The sequence below is a fragment of the Manis javanica genome, chromosome 1 (genome assembly GCF_040802235.1).
Source record: "Manis javanica isolate MJ-LG chromosome 1, MJ_LKY, whole genome shotgun sequence".
Lineage (NCBI taxonomy): Eukaryota > Metazoa > Chordata > Mammalia > Pholidota > Manidae > Manis > Manis javanica.
In genome coordinates this window covers 155,656,429-155,678,440 of record NC_133156.1, presented here as the reverse complement: position 1 = coordinate 155,678,440, position 22,012 = coordinate 155,656,429, and the positions used below count along the sequence as shown (strand labels likewise).

General features: G+C 41.4%; 1 long non-coding RNA gene across 2 annotated transcripts; it reads left to right on the top strand.

Moving 5' to 3' along the window:
* The first annotated feature begins 3,357 nt into the window (after nucleotides 1-3,357).
* Nucleotides 3,358-17,615, top strand: LOC140849263 (uncharacterized). Of its 2 annotated transcripts, none has more exons than XR_012131000.1 (3): nucleotides 3,358-3,645; nucleotides 4,969-5,186; nucleotides 17,143-17,615. It is a non-coding gene; the product is annotated as an uncharacterized lncRNA (long non-coding RNA). The 2 variants fall into 2 exon arrangements; XR_012131059.1 differs by having other exon boundaries at nucleotides 4,955-5,186.
* The last annotated feature ends 4,397 nt before the right edge of the window (nucleotides 17,616-22,012 follow it).

The following is a 22,012-nucleotide window of genomic DNA, read 5'->3' as shown; positions in this document are numbered from 1 at the left end:
CCAGATAATGGAATTATTTTATTTTCTTCTTTGGCTTACATGTAATTTCTAAATTGTTTAGAATGACCTTCCATGACTTTTATAATAAGAACATTCATTTCATTTAAAATCTAAGTCTCTGATAATCAGAAGGGTGTCTGTGTTTCTGCATGTAAGAACCCACATTAATTTTAGGATCCCAGAATCCCCAGGGGCCTCCCAGTCTTTGGAAGGACCGAAGTAGGGTCAACGATTCTAACAATACGCTGTAACAATGCCAATGCAGAGCCCCAGGGCTCCTGTGAAGGCCAAGGTACGTCAAGAATAGAGGGAGAGGAAAAAAAAACAGCACTAAGAGGAAGAGGTAGTAGAAAATACGAAAGTCTATGTAATAGAGGGATTAGAAAATATACACCAGACACTTTAACCTGACCTAACACATTCCAGTTTATGCTCTGACTGGGACATAGAGTAAAGGCACTTTTGTGCCTTTTATTTAAAGGATATGTGTGCACTGAAGATGATTTCCTTTTTTTTGTTTTTGACTTGAATAATGACCTTCAAATCTGACTGGGTAGTGGATAGCATATTTCTTCGTATGTGTGATTGGCATAGGGGTCCCCTCCCAGCGGGCTCCCAGGGCTGCTGGTACTGAAGGGCCCTAAATCCTCTAATGGCCCCTCTTCTGTGAGCAGAAATGAGCCTGGGGCTGCCTCCTCTCTGATGGGATCCAGTGGAAAGCATTGAATGGGGGTAGTTTCAAAGCTTTTGTATTGAGAAACCTGGAGAACCTGGAGGCTGAGGCTGAGCAACCCTCTGGGCCGTTATTTGGAACTTTTGGTGCCAAAGCCCTTCTTGGATGGTCCTCCCAAAGGCCCTCCGGTGTTAGCCCTAATCCCCTACCTCTGACTTCACCCAGCTCACACCTGCCCATGTGCCTTGCAGGTGTCGCTGGGAAGGTGTGCCTCCAGCCTCCTCTCAGCACCTGTGAGTAGAGGTGGAGTTTCCTCAAACAGGGGGAGGGATAGGTCCAGGGAAGTGTTGAAAGGGGGCTCCTGTAAGAGGAAGCAAGGCCTCTGCCAGAGCTGGTGTAAGGGTTTGTCAGCCTGTGGGGCTGTTTCTCAAACTCCAGGAACAGTCCATGGAAGCATCCTGTAGTGACGTTTTCCCTTCCTCCATGCCAACTCATCCTACCCCCAACAGGGCATGCACACACTCTTGGGGGTAGGTGGGATGTGATGTCCTGTTTCTGTTGACATTCACCCTGGAACAGACGTGTGTGGGGAGGAATAGCTCTTGTTTGGGGCTGTGGCCTGGGATTGTGGACGGTGGTTGGTTCTGGGTGTGCCAGGAACACGTATTTGACTCTCCTCCACAGTAGCACAAAGGGAAGGCTGGTAGGTATTTCTTGGTCCTGTTTTCAAAAACTCACAGACCAAACTCAAAGGACATGTAAGTCTGGAACAAACATTTTGATGCAAGTCAGCAAATGCATATTGAGCCTCCACTATAAACTAGAAGCTGGTAGGCACAAGGTTAGACAGATGATGGAGACCCTCCAGATGGCCTGCAAGCTCCCGGAGTTTATCCTTGGCCACTAGCCTGGGTGAGGAACCCCACCACTGCCAGTCTCTTAGAATCCCAGGCCCATGCTTACAGGGATTTTGCCCATGGTTCACGAAATCTCCTTGTTCATTCATCAGTACCATTCATTCTTTCTTTTTAAAATAAATATTCACTGAGCTGCTTCTGTGTGTGAAATCCTGGAGCCTCAGCCCTGAACACAACAGAACCTCACCCAAGGAGCTTACCATCTGTTGTGGCTGTAGTTGTGTGTCTTGTGTGCCTGAGTCTCTCACCTTGAATATGAGCATCTTCCTTTCCTGGTCACTGGAGATGCTATTTCCTGTGGTTGCCATCACAATCATTTTTGTGCATTCATTGTCACCATTACTCCTTGCTCTTGGGTTTGGAAACCTTACTCTTTCTGTGAAAAAAAGACCTACCACAGCTGAGTTTTCTAAGTGGGATGTACTGCCTCCTCCGGCTGCCTGCGCACAGCACTGGGTGCTGCTGGTGATCCTGGAGCAGAGTCCATGCCTCTCATCTGTCCCCAGGGCCAGCAATGCCCACCTCACCTCCCTGAGGTGGAAAGGCACAGGGGGTCTATGCACCTGCCCCGAGTCTGCAGGCAGCCATCCAGACAGGTTTTCCCTTGTTGTATTAATAGACTTCATGACAGAGGAAGAGGAGCTAGTCAGGAAGCCAGAGAAGGACAAGTGGAGAACAGGAGGAGAGCATTTGGTGTTGAGGCCAGAAGCCTGGGAGAACTGAATTTCAGGGAGAAGAGGCATGGAACAGCATCCACCTTTACAGGCCAAGAAGGGGGAGAACGAAGAAGGGCCTTGTTCTTCAGAGGCAGAACAGTGCATGCCAGTAGTGTGCAGGGTGAGTGGTTTATGAAACATATTGCCCAGCACGTACCCACAGAAGCTGGGAGAACGAGCCCAGCATTTTCAGCTGTGTCCTTGTTTTCAGCGGAGTACCTTCTGTGGTCTAAATACTCCATCTGCTATTACTGAAATCTCTACATAAACATTCCTTCTGCACTTCCCAGAATAAACAGGCAAGGATGGCTGCATAAATGTCAAATAGCATAAATACATCTACGTACAGCTCAGGAAAGTCTCAACCTGAAAAATAGCATCTCCATTAGTTGGTGTGATGGGATCCAGGCATTGCAGGTTTTTGAACTTGGCTTATGCTTAGCTCATTTGGGTGTTGAAATGAACCAAGTTTCTGCATCAGGAAGCTAACTCAATAATGCAAGGAATCTCAGGGTCCTGTTAGCTGTCACAGTTGTAAGGAGAAAGCATGTGAGTGCTGAGAACTGGCCAAAGCTTTCCCCAGTTAAGGTCCCTTGAGCCAATGCATTATTGTACTTCCAGTCCCAGGCCAAAAACACACGAGAACTGCCACACAACAGTATGCCAGCAGGTTGGCATCACTCCCCACGCTCAGGCACTGTGTACTCTGATTTCTCCTCCCTTAAGTCCCTATCAAATCTGCTCTTAGAATCTTCATCCTCACCCATTCCCATCTCTGATAAAAGTGTGGTGATTCTCTGCCTGGTTATTTGGCCCCCAGTTGGCATCAAATTCACAATAAGGGAATGAAATTTTAATCAGTGACATGTCAAGCCTTGATTCTAATCTGAGAGACAATTTGGTGGGACTGAATGCTTTCCTAGCCTTCTACTTTATATATGAAGCCAGTCCCAGATGTGCCCCATCTATTGCTGTAATAATGGTTATCATGAGGTCATGAAGTCTATGATTCTAGAACCATTTACAATTCCCATGTGGTAGGAGCATTGGAGAAGCCTGTACCTGCTGCCACCCCAGACTTGTTCTGTGCCCAGGTGACCGGTGTGAACAAGTGTCAGAGGGCTCTTTTGTTCTCTGGATTTTGGTTGAGTTTAGCCAGTGAAAGGAACCAGCAGGAGATCAGAAGACAGGAGAGTGAGGCGAGGCCCCTAGGGGTCCAGATCCTTCTGTGACTGAGGCCAAGCTTGTGCCACTTGCCACACGACATGCTAATAAGTAAAGAGACAAGGTGTTGGAGTGAGGAAAGGAACTTTGTTTGAAGAGCCAGCAGACCAAGAAGGTGGGGGACTCATGTCTAAAGAACCATCTTAACTAAGGGTTGATTTCAAGCTTCTTTCATATTAGGGAAGTGGCGGAACAGGAGGGGGCTGGGGTCAGGAGGGGACAATTGACCTCATACATCCGGATGTCAGCGAGGGTCAGAGAAGGGTGGTCAAACGCCCTGTCCGTGGTTAGTTGGCTCCAGTCATTTTGTCGACAGGGGCCTGGCTGTGATGTTCCTGAAAGTCCTTGACAATCCAGTCATCATTTTTGTACATACTTCTTTATCACCTCGGGGGAGGTGAGTTTTGGATAAAGAGCAGGTTGCATCAGTCTTAAATCTTGAGCAAGATTCCTTCTGATGGTTAACAAGCCTATGCTCAGGGTTGCAGGGCTGAGCAGAAGCTTTGGACCCAAAGATGAAGCCGTGAAGGAGATAGACACAGGATGGAGGCAGAGATGTCACTTGTTCACTCCGTAGCACCCCTTGTACATCGGTGCATCCATCTGGGGAAGGCCACGGCTCCTGCTGGTGCCCATCTCTGTCTCCGGTAACAGGTGCTTCTCCTTGACCACAGGCTGAATGACTTCCCATAACCACCAGCTCCAAGGTCCTAACTGCCCCTTATTGGGCAGCTGAATGCTGCCCACACCTTTGTAAATAGTCCTTTGTTAAAACTCCCAGTTACCTAGGCTGGGTGTGGCACCTCTTTCCTGTCTGCACCCTGACTGATGCCGAAGGGAAAGACTGAGTGTGCAGCAGTCAGAGAGCAGAATCAGTTTCTGTGCCTGCCCTGAGCCCTGAGCCCTTAGGGTGTGAGTGGGGTGGGGACCTCTGAGCTGCTGCTAGAGCAGTGGCCAGGAGATTGTTTTATATAACATGACTAGTTGGCACCCACTGTGTGGGGCCACATAAACCTTCAGATATAAGCTGAAAGTTGGGGAGGATCCAGGAATGTCAAGGGGGAAATTTCCTGCTGTGCTGGTGGAGTGGGTGCCTAGAGTCCTAATTAAGTTGCTTTAGGGGAAATAAAGCAATGTTTCTTGCATATCTGTGTTTCTAGACAGAGATACACATATACTTTAGTAACAACATCTGCATTTATTGAGCTCTTAAGACCTACGAGGCACTGTCCGAGTGCAGACAGCTAGCACGTGGTGAGCAGGCCTTGAAACCCACGTCTAACTGCAAGCTGCTTCTAAATGCCCTGTTGTCTGTCCCTTTGTCTCAGTGGCTATCTAGAGCACACAATGATTTTTATGGTAAAACACTCTTTGGGAAGCATAAAGTAATTGCTCAGTGTAACTCCTACAGTTATTCTGTTTAGTCTTCTTCCTACAGACGGGGAAGCAAGGAGACCTGTAAGCTTCGGGTGTTTGAGAGCCAGAAGGCAGCTTGTCCCCAGAATGAGAGAGAGGGGGCCTTCCAACAGCAGGACGAGCCCCAGTTCAGGGGAACTCCCCCCACGCTGCTGGAAACTTGCTGCTGCCCAGAGTGCCGGCGGCTGCCCTCCGGAGGCTGCTGCGCTGAAAAGCTGGATTAACGGAAAGCTGGAAAAGGTGGGTGGAAGACTGCGTAGCCCAAGCCCACCCCCTCTCCCACCATTGGCACGTGTGCTGCAGTCTGCTTACTCTCAGAGCCATGGGAGTGGAGACCCAGGGACACAGAGAAAGAGGAAAATAATCATCGCTCCTTATTTCCTCCTTGGTCACATGAGCTGCGTTCCTCATTCCCCTCAGATGACTGAAGTGTTTACTGTCTCACTCCCCTGACTCACCCCTGTCTGCAGCCCTCCCCGTCTACACTAACGGGTGCAGGCGGCCTCCTCAGGACCCAGTGTAGTGTCGCCGTATTTCAAAAGCACAGGGTGTGCAACCGACTGTAAAGCAAGATTATTTTATGAGTCACTCAAAGCACAGCCTTAGGACACATACTGTTCTTCCAAAGTTATTTTAAGATGTCCTAAAAGCCCAGACTTAGGATACAGGTTCAGGAGGAAAACCACAAGGTAAAAACATTCTTTTAATCTCAACTTTTTTTAATTGTGGTAAAGTATACATGAAATTTACCATTTTACCCATTTTGAGTGGACAACTCAGTCGCATTAAATACCCTCACACTGTGGCCAACGATCACCCACTTATCCCCAGAACCCTTCCTCTCTCCAGGCTCAAACCCGGCATCTGTTAAGCAGCAGCCTGCCCACTCCTTCCCCAGCCCTGGCAGCCACCATTCTCTCTGTCTGTCTGCCATGACTACCTGTGTAAGTGGAATCACAGTGTGTGTCCTCTGGTGACTGGCTGAAGGGAACAAAACTGCTTTTCTTCTATACCCTCACACGCCTCACTTCTGACGCCGAATGTGTGGGCTTTTCTGCACATTAACCAATTCTCCAGTTCTCTGTGGACACCAATGCAGTGTCCCACAATTCAATTCTGTTCTGACACTGTGTCTCTGTAGTGAGCCTCAGATTCCACAGGTCAGTCCCCCTAGACTGCCCCACTTCTAATGCCAGTCACAAGTCTGGGCTCCCCTTCTGACTTCAGACCAACTGGCTATAAATCAGAGGCTCCCATGACCCCTCCCTTGGGTTCTAGAATTTGCCAGAAAGGCTCACAGAACTCAAGGAAACATTTAACTTATGTCTATCGATTTATTATAAAAGACACAACTCAGGAACAGCCAGATGGAAGGCAGAACTAGGGCCCCAGGGCTCCCAAGCCCTCCCCAAGCACACCACCTCCCAGCCCCACCATGTGCGCACCAGCCTGGAAGCTCCCCAGATCCTGTGCTTTGGATGTTACGCAGGCTTCGTTAGATGAGATTGATTAAATCATTGGTCATTGGTGGTTAAGTCAGTCTCCAACCAGCTTCTCTCCACCCTAGAAGTTCAGGGTGGGGCAGAAAGCTCCAACCCTCTAAGCACAAGGCTGGTTCCTCTGGCAGCCCCCACCGGCCTTATGCATGGGCACAATCCAAGACACTGGGACCCACGTGAGAAGGACTTCTTGGAAGGACAGCCACAACTGTGGCTGCTATGATGGCTGATGTTCACTTTCTGTGACCATGTCAGAATTACTCCAGGCCCCCCACTGTGGACCCAGCCCTGGCACGGATCTCAGGGGTCTGTGTGGAAAAGGGGCCCTCTGTAAGGATGCTGAGAGGGGTAGGTTGATTTTGATCTCCTTAGCACAATGAGGAGAATTTAGGAATGGGAATAGAAACTGTGACATGCATAGAATTTCTCAGTTTGGAAGCTGGATGTCCAACTAGTTGTCAGATGCCAAAGGCGATCCAATAGTGAGATAAGAGAAGACATGAAAAATTAAAACCATGAAAGAAAACATTGAAGCGGGTCACATTAAATGGCAGAAAATCCCATATGGAAAGGTTAAAGGGAAAATACAAACTGGAGGAAAGATTACAGTACATATGACAAACTATTATCATCCCTAAAATAGTTTGCATACATTAACATAACAAACATAAACAATTCAATAGAAGAGTAGTTCAAGTACATAGAGCCAGGTATTTGCCAAGCAACAACAGAAGGGCCAATGACCTTATTAAAATGTGTCCAACCTGAATCAAAATGAGAGAAATGCAAATAAAAACAAAAATGAGACATCATTTATTCTGTCAGGCTGGTGAATCTGAAACGTTGGCTTTACCCAATGTTGAGGTGCCAGAATCGAATGGCAACTTCTGTTCACTGTTGGTGAAAGTGTGTTTAGGTCAAATTCTGGAGATCAGCTTAACAAGGCTTGTTAAAATTTAAAGTGAGCATGCCATTTGATGTAGAAATTCCAATTCTAGACTCCGTTCCAAGAAGATACTTGTGAAAAGATATAGGTGCAAGGATTTTCATCATAGACTGAAAATAGAGCAGAAAAAATGGGAACAACTCAAAACACACGTACAGAATTTTACTTGAAGTCCTGCATATCAAAGCAACGTAACAATTTCAACGCAACCCAATCCTTAAGATAAAATGGAGCTATTTATATATATAGAGAGACTGAGTAAAGTATCAGCAACATACATTAAGTAAAAAAACCATAAAATAGCGTGTAAAGCAGGATTCCATTGATGTACAATAGCATACTGTTTGCTGTGTATTTATCCATGGACTGTGGAGATAAACAGGTTCAAGTAGAATATTAACATTAGACCCAGTGGGCTGTCTGTGAGTGGCAGATAACTGGGGAGCTTTTATTTTATGCTTTATACTTTTCTGGATTATTATTTTTTATAATAACATTTTTCATCAGAAGAAAGGAAAGTTATTTTCAACGAAATGATAACTTCTCATAGACATTCAATGGCTGAACCAGAACTCAAACTCCACTTCGCGGCTTCTCTGCCCAGTCTTTCCACTGCCTCACCTTCATCCTCAGTCCCAAACCCTGGGTTCTGCTTGGCAGAGGTTAGAATGGTGGGAGGCAAGGGGTGCTCTGTTAGAAATTTCTGGGGGTCCCATAGTGGAAAAGAGGGTGGTGCTCAGTTAGTGGAGAATTTCCCCATCCTCTTCTGACACCACCGTGTCATCAATGACAATGATAGAAAAGTCTGCCGTCTGAGTGGACGTATCATTCCCCATTCAAAAATCCCTTTCAGTAGAAGTACCACGATAATCACTGGGGGCACAGCCATCCTTCCTGACGTCAGCCTCTGACAACCACAGTCAGAGTGCTGAGCGTCCAGTTCTCCTTTTATAATCCACATTCAAGCTACCAAATGCTCCCTTTAACAAATTCAGCATGCATTTTGTATCAAGCTGTTTACATCTTCAGCTTCCAGCATCCCTCAGCACTCTGCTGCTTTCCTGCTTATGACTGGCTGTACGAAGCAGGTTATTTTGGTTTGTCCTGGCTTCACTTATTACACACTTTAGGCAGGCAGAGCTCTTCAGGTTTCCAGCTTTAGTCCTTATTCACCTGGAATGTATCAGTTGTCAACCATTGTCTTCTCATGGCTTTTATTTCATTTTACTTTTTAATTTTTTATTAAGGTATTATTGATATACACTCTTTTGAAGGTTTCACATGAAAAAACAATGTGGTTACTACATTTACCCATGTTATCAAGTCCCCACCTATATCCCAATGCAGTCACTGTCCATCAGTGTAGCAAGATGACACAGATCCACTGTGTGCCTTCTCTGTGCTACACGGTTCTCCCCATGACCCCCCACACTATGTGTACTGAACATAATACCCCTCAGTCCCCTTCTCCCTCCCACACCCCTCCCCTTTGGTAATCACTAGTTCATTCTTAGAGTCTCTGAGTCTGCTGCTATTTTGTTCCTTCAGTTTTGCTTCATTGTTATACTCCACAAATGAGGTAAATCATTTGGCATTTGTCTTTCTCTGCCTGGCTTATTTCACTGAGCATAATGTCCTCCAGCTCCATCCATGTTTTGCAAATGGTAGGATTTGTTTCTTTCTTATGGCTGAATAGTATTCCATTGTGTATATGTACCACATCTTCTTTATCCATTCATCTACTGATGGACACTTAGGTTGCTTCAATATCTTGGCTATTGTAAAAAGTGCTGCAATAAACACAGGGGTGCATATGTCTTTTTGAATCTGAGAAGTTGTATTGCTTGGGTAAATTCCAAAGAATGGTATTCCCAGGTCAAGTGATATTTCTATTTTTAATTTTTTGAGGAACCTCCAAATTGCTTTCCACAATGGTTGAACAAGCTTACATTCCCAACAGCAGTGTAGGAGGGTTCCCATTTCTCCTCATCCTCGCCAGCATTTGTTTTTCTTAGTTTTTTCGATGCTGACCATCCTTACTGGTGTGAGGTGATATCTCATTGTGGTTTTAATTTGCATTTCCCTGATGATTACTGATGTGGAGCATCTTTTCATGTGTCTGTTGGCCATCTGAATTTATTCTTTGGAGAACTGTCTCTTCATATCCTCTGTCCATTTGTTAATCGGGTTATTTGCTTTATGGGTGTTGAGGTGTGTAAGTTCTTTATATATTTTGGATGTTAACCCCTTGTCAGATATGTCATTTACAAATATATTCTACCATACTGTAGGATGCCTTTTTGTTCTGTTGATGGTGCCAAAGTGGGGAGATTGGGAACAAGACAAGATACCTTGTCTTGTTCCCAATCTTAAAGGAAAAGCTTTCAGCTTCTCACTGTTAAGTATAATGTTGGCTGTGGGTTTGTCATATATGGCCCTTATTATGTTGAAGTAGTTGCCCTCTATACCCATTTTGTTGAGAGTTTTTATCACGAATGGATGTTGAATTTTGTCGAATGCTTTTTCAGCATCTCTGGAGATGATCATGTGGTATTTTTCCTTCTTTTTGTTGATGTGGTGGATTTTTGACTGTTGTACCATCCTTGCATCCCTGGAATAAATCCTACTTGATCATGATGGATGATCTTTTTGATGTATTTTTGAATTCGGTTTGCTAATAATTTGGTGAATATTTTTGCATCTATGTTCATCATGGATATTGGTCTGTAATTTTCTTCTTTTGTGGTGTCTTTGCATGGTTTATTTAGAGTGATGCTGGCCTCATAGAATGAGTTTGGCAGTATTTCCTCTTCTCCTACTCTTTGGAAAACTTTAAGGGGATGAGGGGGATGGGTATTAGGTCTTCGCTAAATGTCTAATAAAATTCAGAGTGTGAAGCTATCTGGTCCAGGGATTTTGATCTTAGGTAGGTTTTTGATTACCAGTTCAATTTTGTTGCTGGTAATTGGTCTGTTCAGATTTTCTGTTTCTTCCTTGGTCAGTCTTGGACGGTTGTACTTTTCTAGAAAGATGTCCATTTCTTCTAGGTTATCCAGTTTTTTAGCATATAATTTTTCATAGTATTCTCTAATAATTCTTTGTATTTCTGTGGTGTCCATAGTGATTTTTCTTTTCTCATTTCTGATTCCATTTATGTGTGTAGACTCCTTTTTTTTGATAAGTCTGGCTAGGGGTTTATCTATTTTGTTTATTTTCTTGAAGAACCCAGCTCTTGCTTTCATTGATTCTTTCTATTGTTTTATTCTTCTTGATTTTATTTATTTCTGCTCTCATCTTTCTTATGTCCCTCCTTTTACTGACTTTGGGCCTCATTTGTTCTTCTTTTTCTAGTTTCATTAATTGTGAGTTTAGAGTGCTCATATGGGATTGTTCTTCTTTCCTGAGGTAGGACTGTATTGCAATATACTTTCCTCTTAGCACGGCCTTTGCTGAGTCACACAGATTTTGCAGTGTTGAATTATTGTTGTCATTTGTCTGCATATATTGCTTGATCTGTGTTTTCATTTGTTCATTGGTTATTTAGGAGCATCTTGTGAAGCCTCCACGTGTTTGTGGGATTTTAAATTTTCTTTGAGTAATTCATTTCTAGTTTCATATCTTTGTGGTCTGAGAAACTGGTTGGTACAATTTCAATCTTTTTTAATTTACCAAGGCTGTTTTTGAGGCCTAGTGTATGATCTGTTTTTGAAAATGTTCCATGTGCACTTGAGAAGAATGTGTATTCTGCTGCTTTTGGGTGTAGAGTTCTGTAGATGTCTGTTAGGTCCATCTGTTCTAATGTGTTGTTCAGTGCCTCTGTGTCCTTATTTTCTGTCTGGTTGATCTGTCCTTCAGATTGAGTGGAGTGTTGAAGTCTCCTAGAATGAATGCATTGCATGCCATTTGCCCTTTTATTTCAGTTAATATTTGTTTCAGATATGTAGGTGCTCCTGTGTTGGGAGCATAGATATTTATAATGGTTATATCTTCTGGTTGGATTGACCCCTTTATCATTATGCAATTTTCTTCTTTGTCTTTTGTGACTTTCTTTGTTTTGAATTCTATTTTGTCTGATACAAGTACTGCAACTCCTGCTTTTTTCTCCATATTAGTTGCATGAAATATCTTTTTCCATCCCTTCACTTTTAGTCTGTGTATGTCTTTGGGTTTAAAGTGAGTCTCTTGTAGGCGGCATATAGATGGGTCTTGTTTTTTAATCCATTCAGTGACTATGTCTTTTGATGGATGCATTCAGACCATTTACATTTAGGCCAATTATCAATAGGTATGTACTCATTGCCATTGCAGGTTTTATATTTGTGGTTACCAAAGGTTCAGTGTTAACTTCTTTATTATCCAAGAGTCTAACTTAACTGACTTAATATGCTATTACAAGCACAATCTAAAGGTTCTTTTCTTTTTCTCCTCCTTTTTCTTCCTCTTCCATTCTTTATATCTCAGGTATCATATTCTGTACTCTTTGTCTATCCCTTGATTGACTTTGGGGATAGTTAATTTAATTTTGCATTTGCTTAGTAATTAGCTGTTCTACTTTCTTTACTGTGGTTTTATTACCTCTGGTGACAGCTATTAAACCTTAGGAACACTTCCATCAATAGCAGTCCCTACAAAATACACTGTAGAGATGATTTGTGGAAGGTAAACTGTCTCAACTTTTCCTTATTGGAAATTGTTTAATCCCTCCTTCAAATTTAAATGATAATCTTACCGGATAAAGTAATCTTGGTTCCAGGCCCTTCTGCTTCATGGCATTAAATACATCATGCCACTCCCTTCTAGCCTGTAAGGTTTCTGCTGAGAAGTCTGATGATAGCCTGATAGGCTTTCTTTTATATGTAATCTTATTTCTTTCTCTGCCTGCTTTTAGTAGTCTGTCCTTATCCTTGATCTTTTCCATTTTAATTACTATGTGTCTTGGTGCTGTCTTCCTTGGGTCCCTTGTGTTAGGATATCTGTGCACCTACCTCCATGGCCTGAGAGACTATCTCCTTCCCAAGATTGGGGGAAGTTTTCAGCAATTACCTCCTCAAAGACACTTTCTATCCCTTTTTCTCTCTTTTCTTCTTCTGGTACCCTTATAATGTGAATATTGTTCCGTTTGGATTGGTCACACAGTTCTCTCAATATTCTTTCATTCCTAGAAATCTTTTTTTCTCTCTATGCCTCAGCTTCTTTGTATTCCTCTTCTCTAGTTTTTATTTCATGTATCATCTCCTCCACCGTATCAAATTTGCTTTTAATACCCTCCATTGTGCTCTTCAATGGTTGAATCTCCTACTGCAATTTATTCCTGAGTTCTTGAATATCTTTCCATACCTCCATTAGCATGTTAATGATTTTTATTTTGAACTCCCTTTCAGGAAGATACATGAGGTCCATGTCATCTTTCTCAGGAGTTATACTAATTTTACTTTGAACCAGGTTCCTTTGGTATTTCATGTTTGTATATGGCGCCCTCTAGTGTCCAGAAGTTCTATTTTCTGGAGCTGCTCAGCCCCTGAAGCAATGTCAGGGGTCCCAGGGGAGAGGTACTGGTGCCTGGGGTAGGAAAGAGCTATTTCCTGCTTCCCAGCTGCTATGCCTGTCTCCACTGCCTGAACCAGTGGGCAGGACATACAGGTATAAGCCTCTATGCTTTGCGTTTGTAGTTGCTGTTGACAGATCTTCCCTCTGGCTGGCCTAACGCCAGAGTAGAGTTTGCCGGATTGCGAACCAGGTGGGGATGTCTGGGAGAAAGGCGCAGAAGGCTGTGTATCACGAAGGGGGTCCTTGGAGCTGTGTAGCCAGCCAGGGAGCTGGAGTACCTAGAAATCATGAAAGCTCCCAACCTGCTGGGCAGGGTGTACCTGACAATTTTGTGTACTATCCTTACTCCTGAGCAGTAAGCTCTGTGCAATCCTTGCCCCTTTAGCAGCCCTCTTGCTAAGTGCTTCCTTCTTAGGAAGTCTCTCAGACTGCCCACCTTTCTTTTGTCCCAGAGCAGCCAGATATGGATTCCTGCTTTCCACAAGCAGCTGGAATCTCAGTCTCTCCAGGAATTCTGCCTATCTTAGCTCTCCAATCCCCTAATCACTAGAGTATCATGAAAGCACCATGAAATGCAGTTTTTGGGTCCCAAAGCAGATCTCCGGAGCTAGGTATTCAACAGTCCCAGGCCTCCACTTCCTCCCCACCTCATTTCTCTTCTTCCTGCTGGTGTTCTGGGATTGGGGAAGGGCTTGGGTCCCGCCGGGCCACAGCTTTGGTACGTTACCATGTTCCATGAGGTCTTCTCTTTTCTCCAGGTGTATGCAGTCTGGTGCAGTCATCTTTCCTATTGCTCTTTCAGGATTAGTTGTATTAATTACATTTTCATTTTCATATTATATGCGGTCTCACTTCTCATGCTGCCATCTTTAATCTCCACTTCATGACTTTTATTTCTCAATAAAAATTCTCAGTTGTTGTATTCTGTCTTCACATGTCAACCTACCTGTTGCCTGATTCTAGTTCTATTGAGTCTTATTTGAATTACAGTGATTAGAATCCCAAAGAGAGAGAATTCACCATCATTTTTGCAGGGGTGATATTAAAAGATCTGCACCTTGGGAATGGCTGCCCAGCCAGAATAGAAATGTGTCCAGAAGCCTCCTGTTGTGCCAGGTGCCAGGTATTAACACCCAGAGGATCATGTAGCAGTCCAGGACACTTAGGGATGGCTGCGGCATCTAAAGGCCATGGTGGGGACACTTGGGGACCTTACAAAGCTGCTGTCACCAATGGATAAAGAAGTACTTCAATATTTTAACAACCAGATGGTAAACCTTGATTCCATGTTTGAGTGATGTTTTCCATGTAGTTTTCATCACTTACTGTCATCAGACTTGCATTTCAAAGATGAATACTGCTTCTGTAACTCAGATTTCTCACTGAGCTCTCAATAGGGACCAGTCAAGTAGAACCAGTACTTAGGCCATTTCAAAGAATGTGGGTCAAATGGGTCTCAGTCACTTGGGTCATTAATTCCAGACTTTGACCTATTCCTCTAATTATAGTCATGATCTAAACACACAACATAGGCACTTCAAATTCCAATACCCAAAGCCCTGTAAATTGAATGACATTAGGCTGGGACAGAAGTCAAGCAGTGCACAGGAAGTCTTTTAAAGACAGCTGAATCTATAATCCTTAAACCTGAAACTATGTGTCATCTGAGCTCCAACAATCCCAAGGATTATGGATTCTACAGAATAAATTTCTATTACAAAGTGTCAGTGTCAACCTTAATTTGCTAATCCTATTATTCCAGGTCTGAGTTTCCTGTTTTGCTCACTTCCTTTTAAATTTGTGAATCTCCACGTCCTCCTTGCCCCCAGCTTTATTGAAATATAATCAATGCATAATATTGTGTTAAGGTTAAAGTACAAAATATGATGATTTGATACACTGCAAAAATGACTACCACAGTCAGGTTAGTTACCCATCATTACCTTTTTCTTAAGGTAAGAACATTTAAGATACACTCTATTTGCAAGTTTCAAGTTAAAATATAGTTTCAGTAGCCATATTGGACATTAGAAACCCACAACTTAGTCATCTTATAACTGGAATTTTGTACCCTTTGACCACCATCTCTCCATTTCCCCCAACCCCAGCTTCTGGCACCTACCAATCTACTCTTTGTTTCTAAGAATTTATCTTTGTTAGATTCCACATATGGGTGAGATCATACAGCATTTGTCTTTGACTTAACTTGATTTAGCACAATGACCTCAGGCTACATCCATTTTGTTGAAAATGGCAGGATTTCCTTCCTTTTTATGGCTGAATTATATATCTGTATATTTATATCACATTTTTATTTATATTTGTAATTCTGTATGTGTACATATATCTTTCACATTTTCTTTCTCTAATTATCCATCTTGGACACTTAGGCTGTTTCTGTATCTCGCTATTGTAAATAATTCTGCAATGAATATGGGAGTGTAGGTATCTCTTTGAGATGGTAATTTCATTTCCTTGGATATATATCCATAACTGAGATTGCTAAATCATATGGTAGTTCGATTTTGAGTGTTTTGAGCCACTTTCCACAGTGGCTGCACCAATTTACAGTCCCATCAACAGAGCACAAGGGTTTCTTTTTCTCCACATCCTTGCCAACACTTGTTATCTCTTTTCTTTTTTATAATGGCCATTCTAACAGGTGTGAAGTGATACCTCATTGTGGTATTGACTTGCACTTCCCTCATGATTAGTGAATTTGAGCACCTTTTCATGTTCTCTTGGTCATTTGTTTATCTTCACAAAAAACTGTCAATTCAGTTCCATTTTTTGATTGGATTGTGTTTGGTTGTTGTTGGTTGTTTTAGTTTTTGCTTTTGAGCTATAGGAATTCTTTATATATTTTGGATATTAGCCTCTTACAAGATATATGCTTTGCAGATAATTTCTCCCATTCTGTAGGTTGCTTTTTCATTTTGTTGATGGTTTCCTTTGCTGGGCAGAAGCTTTTAAGTTTGATGTAGTCACACTTGTTTTGTTTACTTTTGTAACTTGTGCTTTTGGTGTTAGATCCAAAAAATCATTGCCAAGACCAATGTTAAGGAGCTTTTCCCATACATTTTCTTCTAGGAGTTTTAGTTTCATATCTTATGTTTAAGGCTTTAAGCCATTATTAGTTAATATTTGTAAGTGGTGTAAGATAGAAGTCTAGATTCATTCTTTTGTACCTGAATTTCCCAACACAATTAACTGAAGAGATTCCCCTTTCTCCTTTGAGTGTTCTTGGCTCCCTTGCAAATATTAGTTGACTATATATATGCATGGGTTTATTTCTGTGCTCTCAGTTCTGGTCCTCTGGTCTATGTGTCTGTTTTCATGCCAGTACCGTTTTGATTACTTTAGTTTTGTAATATGGTTTGAAATCAGGAAGTATGATGTCCCCAGAATTTTCCTCATGATTACTTTGTCTATTTGGGGTTTTTTTGTGGTTCCACCCAGATTCTACAGCTGTTTTTTCTGTTTCTGTGAAAAATGCCATTGGAATTTCAAGAGAGATTGCACTGAATCTGTGAATAGCTTTGGGTAGTAGGGATCTTCTGGCCCATGAACTCAGGATATCTTTCCATTTATTTGTACTTCCAATGCCTTATATTTTTCACTGTATAGATCTTTCACTTCCTTTGTTAAATTTATTCTGAAGTGTTTTATTTTATTGTTTTTGAATGTTATTATAAATGGGATTGTTCTTTTTATTTATTTTTCAGGTAGTTTGCTGTTAGTATATAGAAAAGAACCTCAACATAAAATGGAAAGTCCTAACTAGAGCAACTAGGCAACAAAATTATAAGGCATCCAAATCGAAAAGAAAGAACTAAAATTGTCTCTTTGCAAATAACATGGTCTTATATATAGAAAATCCTAATGACTCCATCAAAAAACTTTAGAACTACTAAATAAATTCAGTAAAGTTGAAGGATACGAATCAATACACAAAGATGAGTTGCGTTTCTCCACTACATTTTAATGTTCTTATCCTCAGACAACTATCATCAGGGCCATTCATTACCATCTATATTTTCATTTCTTTCCATTTCCAACTACGGTGTTTATATTCAGAGTGGGCCACAGGGAATAGACACCAGAGGCAGGGAAGCTGCAAAGCACCAGGGAAAGGCTCTCAGGACTTGTAGGAAACAGACGCCAAGCATGAAGCATTAATGTGAATGATTTTTCTTTGAATCAGAGAACAAATGCCAGTCTGTGCTTTTCCTGTCCTTCTGGATTGTTACAAGAGATGGAGACCTGGCTGCTGGCCACGCCATACAGGTGAGCTTAGAGGACAAGAATTAGATGCTCAGAGGACTAGAGGACCAGAATCCCATGTAGAGTTACCAAGCTACAACTGCCTGGGGATGGTCCCAGACCCAGGTCACACAGTGAAATTCCTTTCTTAAGATTAGATGAATTGTGCTAAAAGCTTCACTTTAAAGTCAGCCTTGGACCTTTTCTTGGGATAGAGTGAAAGGTATGTTGGATTTAGGGAGATGTAGAAATGAACAGAAAAAGTTCTACATGCAGTATGTGTGTGCATGTGCCTGTGTGTTTGTGTGTGTGTGTCTGAGAGTACACACTGGTAGAGCACTAAGGGATGCTCAAGAATTAAACAGGAACCCTTTCTTAAGTGTGTTTTTGGACACATAAAAAGGGAGCATTTTGACCAGAATCACTTTGTACACACCTGGCAGCTAAGTGATCCTGGCTACACCTAAGTGAAGTAGCCTCAGAATCTTCCAGTGGGGCTTAACTGAGGACACTGTATGACACTATCCTGTCCTTGCTCAGAGATGAGCAGTAACGGAATGAACTGGTCCAGTCAGCTGGATTATTGAAAAAGGGTAAGACTGGCTTCTGGCATTTGAGTACATGGTATCACCCACCTCCACTTGGATGAGATGCACAGAAAAGTTCCAGTTAAATTACACATTTAGAGTATACCTGAAGGACATCAAGAGACAGCCTTGACGGACTGCTTCAGCGATTTTCTAAAGGTCTGTGTTTTGATAATATACCTTCCTTTTCCTAATTATGTTTTTTATATTTTTCAGAGACACCATGAAAGGTCAAAAGGGGGTTGACATATTTTAACAAAGATATGTATATTTATGCATGAAAATAATAAATTTGAGTTTTTAGGGATATAAATCTTGATTAATACTGGTGTGTTTAATGGAATTTTGAAATCATAAGGCAGAAACAGTACTGAGCTGCTGAACATGCAAGGTCCCCATCAAGCAAGCACTCAGGCATCATTTACATTCTGCTGGGTAGCTCAGCCTAGATGGAGGGAAAATGACCAGTTTTAAGAGGGCAGCAGACATATTGCAAATGAGTTTCTGCAATACTCTCAGAGCACAGAAACCCATTTAGTTGACACACTGCAGTAATTAGCTATAAAAAGCCATGCATGGCCTTCAGATGGGGGAGAGTAGGACAGAGTCAGAAGTTGACAAGCAATGGGACCTAATGGCTGGGCATGAGAGGGCTTATGGACATTCCAGGTTAAGCATATCCTGGCTTAAATGTAAACCTCTTCACATACATAATACAAAACTATTGATTATGTTTGTATGCAGACTGAAAGACCACTCACAGGCCTTAGCTTTAGAACTTTAACAAAAGCATTAAATTTGAGATACAGAGATATATAATTTGTTTATAAATATATTTATAATTTAATATATTTATGTATATGTAGATGACCATAATATATATAATTATTTATATATTTATACTTGTTATATATGTATACATATTATGTATATATAATCTACAATTATGTGTGTGTGTGTGTGTGTGTGTGTGTGTGTGTGTGTGTGATTATAAAGATGTTTGGGAATTTCACATATGTACACTTTTGAACCAGAAGGAACAGAATACATTTTACCAAATTCAGAAGCCTCTTTAATCATGTGGGGTGCTTGGCATGAAGCCACACTTGACTTTTGGAAATGACAAAATTTATTTACCCTTAGGAAAATACAGTTTCCTTTTTTGGGGGCCTGACAGGAAGAAAGTCTATTAAAGGAGGCTCACTGAAATCTCTTAAAATATTTTTGTACATTAAGAAAACAGCAGTTGCCTGCATAAAGTGCAAGTATAGTAGAAACATAAGGATTGTATTTCACCTAAAGTACACATGAATTTAAAAGTCAGGAAGGGAGAGATTTAGTTTTGCTGAACTAAAATAGTTGGAAAATGATTGGTGACACTTGAGAGAATCAAGATGTTACTATATTTGTCAACTGGCCCTTGAAATAACCTCTCATGTGCATAAAACAAGAGGTCTTGTCCTCAAATCACTTCCTAGTGCTCGATCACTGTAATTTATGAAAACGTGGAAGGTTTTAAGGCAGCACAAATTCACCAGTAAACCTCTCCAGACATACAGGGTGTGACCTTGACTTTAAATGGTGAGAACATTTTTAACAGAGGCACAGAGAACTGACTTCAGCTGCGAGGTAGAGGGTAGTGAAAGGGGTTAGCAATCAGTTCAGGCTAGAGCCCCACCGCCAGGCGGGAACCTGTGGGCACAAGGACTAGCAGGGGCAGAAAGCCTGGGGGGAGGAAGGCAGGGATGTGCTAGGGAGGGGGATGGGGGAGAGGTGTGGGGGAGGGAGACAGAGGTGATAGAAAGGGGATGTTGCATGACAAGGAGGGGTTGGGACAGGAGCCGCCTCTTCCTGACTTAGACGATGTCCGGAAAATAAATGTCCCGTGAAAATTTCTAATCCCCCAACAATTAACTTGGCAAGGAGATGGGCTGCTCCTTAAAGGAAAGTCAAAGAGGCAAGTAGAGAGGGAACCTCTCTGACGAAGCATATGGGGAGGAACTAACCCACTAGGCCCCCTTTTCTCCATATACACTTACTTCCTTGCATGCAGATTTTGTGCTGTCTCAAAAAAAAAAACCAAAATAAAAAGGAAAGGCAACTATGTAACAGGTGATGGCTATCTCTATCTAATACAACACATACCTTTTTAAAAATACACAATATTGACCCTTTGTTTCCATCATCACATATTTTTGTCATAAAAAGTCACAAATTACTATTTTGTTTTTGGCAGAAGAAGCTTTGAGCTAGGAGTCAAAACTTGTTTTCTGTTTTGAAGATATTAATAGATTTTAAATGAAGGTGGGCAGGAAGTGGAGAAAGTGAAGACTGGCTAAAATCTAAACAACAGTTTTTGAAATGAAATGATATGAAAGTATGTTATTTATTTCTTTCAAGACCAATATCTCCCTAAAAAGGTAGGGAGTCAGCAGTTGAGCAGTGTAGGTGAAAGATCACTTCCATGTGCTCTCAGATTCATGGTGGAAAAGCTAATTCAGTAAGAAAGTGAGGCTTTAGATATCTGGTATCAAGTTATGCTCTTTACATTGATAAGCCAAGTGTTCAATTAGTTCTTTTCTTTAAACATTTTAAATTTTATTGTGGAAAAAAACTAACAGGAGATTTACCCTCTTAACAAAATTTTAAGTGCACACTACAGTACTGTTGACTAGAGATACAATGTTGCACAGCAGATCACTGATGTGTATCTTGCCTGTTGACAACTAACATAATATTTCCTTCTACCCCAGATCCTCGCAACCACCATTCCACCTGTGGCTTCTATGAATGTGACTACTTTAGGTATCACATATAAGCAGAATCATGTAGTATTTGTGTTTCTGTGACTGGCTTATTTCACTTAGCACAGTGTCCTGGAGGTTCATCCATAGTATCTACATTTCAGGATTTCCTTCCTTTTGAAGGCTGAATAGTATTTCATTGTATGTATATACCACATTTTCCTTATGCATCCATCTGCTGATGAACATTTAGGTTGTTCCCACATACTGGCTATTGTATATAATGCCACAATGAACATAAGATTGTTGATATTTCTTCAAGATCCTGATTTCAATTTATTGTATAAAACTCAGAAGTGGAATGCTGGATCATGTGGTAGTTCTATTTTCAATTTTTTGAGGAACGCCCGTACTGTTTTTTTGGCAGCTGTACCTTTTTCATGCCTGCCAAAGGTGTACAAGGATTCAGATTTCTCCACATCCTTGACAACACTTGTCTTTTTTTTTTAAATAACAGTCATCCTGCCATATGTGAAGTGATACCTCATTGTGGTTTTGATTTGTGTTTCCCTAGTAATTAGTGACACTGATCATTTTTTTCATATGCCTGCTGACTATTTGTATGTATTCTTTGGAAAAAATCTATTCAAGTCCTTAGCCTATAAGAACTGGGTTATTAGTTGTGTTATTTTGACTATTGAGGTGTAGGAATTCCTTATATGTTTTGGAAATTAACCCCTTATCAGATATAGGGTTTATAAATATTTTTCCCCTTTCAGTAGATTGCCTTTTCACTCTACGCACTCTTTCACTTGTTGCACAGAAGCTTTTTAGTTTAATGTAGTCTCACTTACTTATTGTTGTTGCCTGTGCATTTGGTGTCATATCCGTGAAATCCTTGCCATGACCAATGCCATGAAGGGTTTCCCCTGTGTTTATTTCTAGGAGTTTTACAGTCTCAGGCTTTATGTTTAAGACATGATGAGTGGATTTTTATATATGAAGTAAGGTAAGGGTCCAATTTCATTCTTTTGCATGTGCATATCTAGGTTTCTTATCACCATTTGTTGAAGAAACTATCCTTTCTGCATTGCATATTCTTGACACCCTTGTCAAAGATCAGTTGACTATGTGCATGGATTTATATCTGGGCTCCCTATTCTGTTCCATTGTTCTGTATGTCTGTCTTTATGCCAGCATCATATTTTTTGATTATTGTAGTTTTATAATATATTTTTAAATCAGGAAATGTGATGCCTCTAGTTTGTTTTTTTTCTCCAGATTTATTTGGCTATTCAGTCTTTCAACGTTTCATGTGAATGTTTAAATATTTTTCTATTTAAAAATGCCATTGTGATTTTGATAGGGATTGCATTAAATCTGTAGATCACTTTGGGTAGTAGGGACATTTTAACAATATTAAGTCTTCCAATCTATGAACATGGGATGTCTTTCCATTTGTTTGTATCTTCTTTAATTT